The sequence below is a fragment of the Scylla paramamosain genome, chromosome 38 (assembly GCF_035594125.1).
Source record: "Scylla paramamosain isolate STU-SP2022 chromosome 38, ASM3559412v1, whole genome shotgun sequence".
NCBI lineage: Eukaryota > Metazoa > Arthropoda > Malacostraca > Decapoda > Portunidae > Scylla > Scylla paramamosain.
Window position 1 is genome coordinate 10924929 of NC_087188.1, and position 6306 is coordinate 10931234.

A 6306-nucleotide genomic window follows, 5' to 3' on the forward strand; every position below is an offset into this window, starting at 1 on the left:
AGTCTGGGAGAGAAATATTTAACTGCTCTTTTGTGTGAGCTTCAGGAAAAGGTTACGTGTGTGTGTGTGTGTGTGTGTGTGTGTGTGTGTGTGTGTGTGTGTGTGTGTGTGTGTGTAGTCACTATGAACGTCTTGTACAATGAAATACACCGCACAATCTTCCCGTACAGCTAACAATACGTAAAATAGATTAATGTAGTTTCATATCACATTAAGTTTCATGATTTGAATTCGATATAACAAAAAAAAAAAGATGAATTAGTCAAGATAATTTTCCAGGTAGTTTATCGATGAAATTCCGGATTAAAAAATGAAATTACAGCAAAAATAGACACAAGGAAAGGACAAAAGCTCCTCCATCTTTCCTCACACGTTAAATTTTTTATTCCTCTTCCGATCACCTTCTTGAAATGTTAAAAGGCTCTAGTGCATCTCTCTCCTTGCTGAGCCTTTTACAGTCTGTCTGCGTCTCTCTCTCTCTCTCTCTCTCTCTCTCTCTCTCTCTCTCTCTCTCTCTCTCCCCCCCAATACCTATCCTCTCCCTTCTTCTCTCTCATTTCTTCCTTTCAACTTTTGCTTCTTACCTTTATCCTGTATACTTCATCCCCTTTCTCTCTCTCTCTCTCTCTCTCTCTCTCTCTCTCTCTCTCTCTCTCTCTCTCTCTCTCTCTCTTATTTCTTCCTTTCAATTTTTGCTTCTTACCTCTATCCTGTATACTTCATCCCCGCTCTCTCTCTCTCTCTCTCTCTCTCTCTCTCTCTCTCTCTCTCTCTCTCTCTCTCTCTCTCTCTCTCTCTCTCTCTCTCTCAGCGCTACACACCCTATCAATGAAACCTAGCTCAGCGCCTCCTTTTGCTTATGCTGCGCGGCAAATTAACCCTTGGGACGCTGGTCGGGGTGCTCAAGACACGGGCGGCGGTAGCGGAGGGTCTTGACGTTCGGGTTGTGGGGGGCGTGGATTGCCGTGGGTGGCGTGGGCGGGGCGGGTACTCAGTGCACGTCATAAATATTTGATCGTGTCGCCTCACTTCCACGCGGCGCAGAAAGACCGTCAGTTCGATTGCATTCGTTAAAAAAATAGAAAAAAAAATTCTCTCGATAACCTTATTGAACGAAACGAGGAAGAGGAGGAGGAGGAGGAAGAGGAGGAGAAGGAGGAGGAGGAGGAGGAGGAAGAGGAGGTGGTAATATGATTGCTATATTTAAGTTTACTATTTTATTCTTTATTTTTCCTTTTTTATTGTATTATTGATTTATTCTGATTTCTCTATCCTCTTCCTTGTTCTATTGGTTTTTCTCTTTCTCTTTTTCTTCTTCCTCCTTCCTCTCCTTTACTATTTCATTTTCGCTTCTTATTGTATTTGACAGATTTTTCCTCCTCTTCTTTCTTTCTCTCCTTATTCTTCTCTTCCTCTTCCTCCTCACACTTGTTTTAGCATTTCTCTTAATTATTCCTTTTTCCCACTTATTGTTCCCGCTTCTTTTAAATTACCTTCATTATTTCTTCCTTGTTTTCTCTCAAGCTTTTCCTCCTCCTTCTCTTTCTCTTCCTTTTGTCCTTTTACCTCAATTTTTCTTTCTTTTATTCGTCTTCCTCGTTTTCCTTCTTGACCTTGTCCTTCTCCTCCTCCTCCTCCTCTCGTTCTTCCCTTTTCCTTCTCTTTTTTTTCCTCATATTTGTATTTTTATCCCTCCTTTCTCTTGTTCCCTCGTTTCTCTCTTTCTTCTTATCCACCGTCACTTCCTTGTCCCCATTCTGTCTTTCTCTTAGTCTCTCCTCCTCTTCCTTCATATTTCTCCTCTTCCTTCTCCTCTTTCTCCTCATATTTGTATTTCCATTCCTTCTTCCTCTCCTTTCCTTTTATTCGATACTGTCTCTCTGTCCCCTCCTTCTTTTTCCCCTCCTCCTCCTTCTCCTCCTCAATCTTTCTCCTCTTCCTTCTCTTCTTTCTCCTCATATTTGTATTTCCATTTCTTCTTCCTCTCCTTTCTTTTTATTCGGTACCGTCTCCCTGTCCCCCTCCTCCTCTTCCTCCTCCTCCTCCTCAATAAAACGCGGGCCGTCGTCTGCCTGAGCAGTGCTGGCGCCTTTCTCAACAAGGCATAAAGACAAGGACGAGGGCATTTGGCATAGGAAATATACATACATACAAGGTGTAGCAGAGAAGAGCGCGCGGAACTCTTTCAACGATTTTCCGAAAAGTGCGTTCGTTTCCAGATCCAAAAATTGTTACTTGCCTTGAGATTTCCGGGTTGAGAAAGTTTTTGTCAGTAAGAAACGGAACGAAATGAAAAAAAAAAAAAAAAATGGGAGAATATAAGTGTGTATGAGAGAAAATAATAATAATAAAAAAAAATTTCAATTCGACGATATCCCATTTCGTTTAATCTTCTCTCTAGTGTAATTCTGAACTTTTTTCATTATGATTCGCTCTACATTAAGTTCGGTATGGATGGAATTAGCGTTTTTTTCCAGTCTTTTTTTCTTGACTCGTTTTATTCCATATTGTAACGCTTTGATCATTATGTATTCAATTGATGATATTACATGAAACACTTAGGGAATGAGTGCCCTTATTTTTTTAACCCGCTGGAATTAGTTTTAGCCAGATATGACAGACAGACAGACGGACAGACAGACGGACAGACAGACGGGGAGGACAAGTAAAACGATAGACAGACAGATATTAATGAAGAAAAAAAGCAAGAGAATAAAATACCAAATATAAAAATGAACTTGAGAGAAAAGAACAAAAAAGGCAGACAATGAACGAAACAGATAACAAGATGAAAAATAAACGCACCAGATAGAATAAAAGCCCAGAATCCGAACAAACAGACAGACAGACAGACAGACAGACAGACAGACATGCGAGACAGTAAGAACAGCAATGAAAAATAAACAACCACGTGATCTGACGCCAGCAAACCAGTGGGAGGGGGGAAGGACGGAGGGGGAGGGGGGTGGGGGAGGAAGGGTGGAGCCATGGCCGCCCACAGAGGTGATTGGGCGGCTGGTGAAAGTAAACAACAGGTATTGTGTAGCGCCTCTCACCTGCCAGCGCCCAGGTAACGAGGAGAGGGCGCCGTGACTCACCTGTTACCTGCATATTCACACCTGTGCATTCAATCTACGTGAAATTACTTTGTCGCAAATTTGGGATATACCTGTCCTTTTACCGTGACTCACCTGGCTCACCTGTTACCTGTCACACCTGTGCATTCAGTCTACGTGGGATTACTTTGTTTCTGAGCTTAGAATATGCCTGCTATTTTTTCCTTATTGTGACTCACCTTACCTCTCTCACCTATTTGTTTATATGAAAATGAAAATTATTTGTTTACTCGTTAATTTTCAGATACACCTTTTACTTTTTTACTATTATTCATCTCACCTGCCTATTCACACCTGTGCATTTATTCTGTCCTGCACGTTCTATCATTAAGGTGAGGATTAATTTGGTCATTGACTTTGGAATAAACCTCTTGTATTTGTTTTTACTGTGGTTCATCTGACGCATGTTGCCTAATCACACCTGTTCATTCATTCTGCCCCGCATGTGTGTTACTAAGGTGAAAATTATTGACTCACCTTTAGAATATTCCTGCTAACTTATTTTTACCTTGTGACTCACCTGCCTAGTTTGCCTTTTTTGTTACTTATTCATTCAAGCTGACCTTCACTTAATTGTTTACTGAATTATTTACCTTGGGATACACCTGTTACTTATTGATCTTTAATTGCCTCACCTGTATAATTTATCTATTTAATTTTAAGCTATTTTTTTTTTTTTGGTGGTATAGTTTAACATTATTTCTAGAAGATGAATTACACTGATTATTTTCAAGTAATTTCTGAATGTTCTTTCCTTACTATTATAGTATTAATTGTATTTTATTCTTCATTTATGTCCTGAATATCATTATTATTTATGCCTTAGGTGATGAATGAGGCGCGAGTCATTACCGCTAATCAAGAAGCACCAGGTGAGTCACGAAGCCCTCTCTCTCGTTCCTCGTAAGCTGGCGGAACACTCACTCTTCTGACGCGACGAGTGGGGAATCTCACCGCTGAACCAAAAACAAATAAATAAATATATAAATAAAAAAAAGGGCGCTAAAATGTGACACTTGTGAATTTATCTCCGTCTTCAGTTTAAATCCTCAGCGTTTAATTCTCTAGGAGGGAATTGGAATATACACGCAGCCAACACTCAGGTATGTTTTGTTTTATAAGTATATTTATACATGATCCTCCTCAGAAGGTTCAAAGATCAATGTGTTGTCTCGAGGGTTCATTGGAAGGTTCGCTGGTTCGAGGAAGTGAACCGAACCATTCAGCAACAGTAGTCTACCCTCGTTATTATGAATTTTTCAGCGGAGAGGGAAAAATATATGTATATATTGCTTCATATGAACGCAGCCATGCAAGAATCGCACACCAGAACACACGAGAACACACGAGAACATGCCAGAACACACGCCAGAACACACGTGCCTCTTTATAGTGAAGGACTGATAGATGAACAGCAGCAGAACACCGCCCTTGCCTCCCTGTTGCTCCCCCCCTCCCCCACTCAGCGGGGGAGGCGCGGCAGCAAGAGGGAGGCGGTTCAGGCCAGGTGGTTCAAGTGGATTCGAACCCTCGGTACTGGTTCACGGCTCCACAAGGCGAGTAGTGGTGGAACCTTGGAGTGTTTTCAAGATTAGCAACATGTATGGACAAAAAACACTTTAGAACGCATCGTGGTGGAGCACACACACACACATACACACACACTCACACACACACACCTCTTTTACCAGTTATGGGCGCGCGATGCTTCACCGCCTCCAGTGCTTCATAGGTGGAGGCTCGAAGCAGCGGCGGGAGCAGCGCCTCCCCGGCTGTTTACACCTTGTTATCGACGCGAGTAAACACCGCCAACACTCCGCCAGGCTCGCACACGCTCGCATTTTACGGTCAATTCTGGCAAGCTTGCAATGGCTGCGCCGACCTCCCTCTGATCCTTCCATTTTTTCCCTCTCACTCCTAAAGTCTTTTATTTACCCTTTTTTGTCCGTTCTTTGCTTGAGTTATTCTAAGTACTATGTACACAGCTCACGCCGGGCGGACCTGACGTACAGCAGCGGCAGCAACAGCAGCGGCGGCAGCAGCAGCAGTAGATATAACAGCAGAAGTAGTAGCAGCTAGGGCGGCGACAACGAGGCGGCGGCGTCCTTGTCGTGGCGAGTCCTGTCTGGAATGTCCTTCTCCCTCGTGGACTTGAAGGGCGTCACCTTGTGCCTTCTCTTGTCTGTGTCAACTGATTAGTGACTGAGGGATTTGTCCAGGGATTTCTTCATTTTTTTTTCTATTTCCAGCACCGTGTTTATCACTGCAGAGGCGAAAAGTATCCAATATCTTTATGTTTCGAGTTCTCTCGTGTTTTCTTCCTGAATTTGAAGCGTGTTTAACATAATTTTCCTTCTCAATTTCGATATTCAGCTTTTTCAATACTGCACTTTTTTCTCTCTCTTTTCTTTTCAGCGGCAAATCATTCACACCTGCGCGCCGCACCTGCTCACACCTGGCCCGCGTATTCAGGTGTTTTCACTCACAAACAAGAGACTTTTCAATGGCATTCAATATGCAACAATGACTTTTACATTCGTAGTAAATCAACATTATATTAAACTTTTTTTTTTCCTTTTCTCTCTTTCTCTCTCCTCTTTCACTTCACACGCTTTCTTTACATTCATATTTAATTACAGGTGACTTTTTCACACCTTGCATTAACACCTGTCATTTCAATCAACACAATATATACTTTTTTCCACGATAAATATTTTTTTTCCATTAATTCCTTTCAGCTTCAGAAATAAATCAGTCACTGCTTTGAGTCACATTTCCTATGTAATCAAGACTCGCTTTTCATTTTCTTTGCCTTGTAGTGTTTAGTACCTACACCAGTAGCTTGGGACACACGCGCACACGTACACGCACGCACCGTAGTTAACTACCATTAGGAGTAACACAGCTGAACCCCACACCACTTTAATAAGTCACCAACACTATCAATTACTTCATCAATCTGAGACACGAGCCCAAGTCACAAGCGCCTTACTGTGACACGCCAACAAGCTACTAAATAACAGGATTCCCACCTTGTGTCCACACCGTCTGGCCTGCTATACTTGTCCCTTCCTGTAGTGTTTCAGTGTCCCCTGCTGGCCGGGCTGGGAGAGGCTGGCCGGGGCTGAGGCGAGGAGGTTCTATCCAGTGTATGTCAGCTCCTCTGCCTCGCCGCGCCTGTCCCGCTACA

The 6306-nt window shown here is 42.6% G+C and overlaps 1 protein-coding gene across 1 annotated transcript in view; it reads right to left on the reverse strand.

Annotated features, from left to right (window-relative positions):
• Window positions 1-4210: 4210 nt before the first annotated feature.
• LOC135091758 (carbonic anhydrase-related protein 10-like) overlaps window positions 4211-6306 on the reverse strand; it is a 116868-nt gene continuing 114772 nt past the window's right edge. Inside the window, exon 8 of the mRNA XM_063989693.1 lies at window positions 4211-6306. This exon is cut by the window's right edge and continues 36 nt beyond it. The gene's annotated coding sequence lies outside the window, so the exon portion shown is untranslated.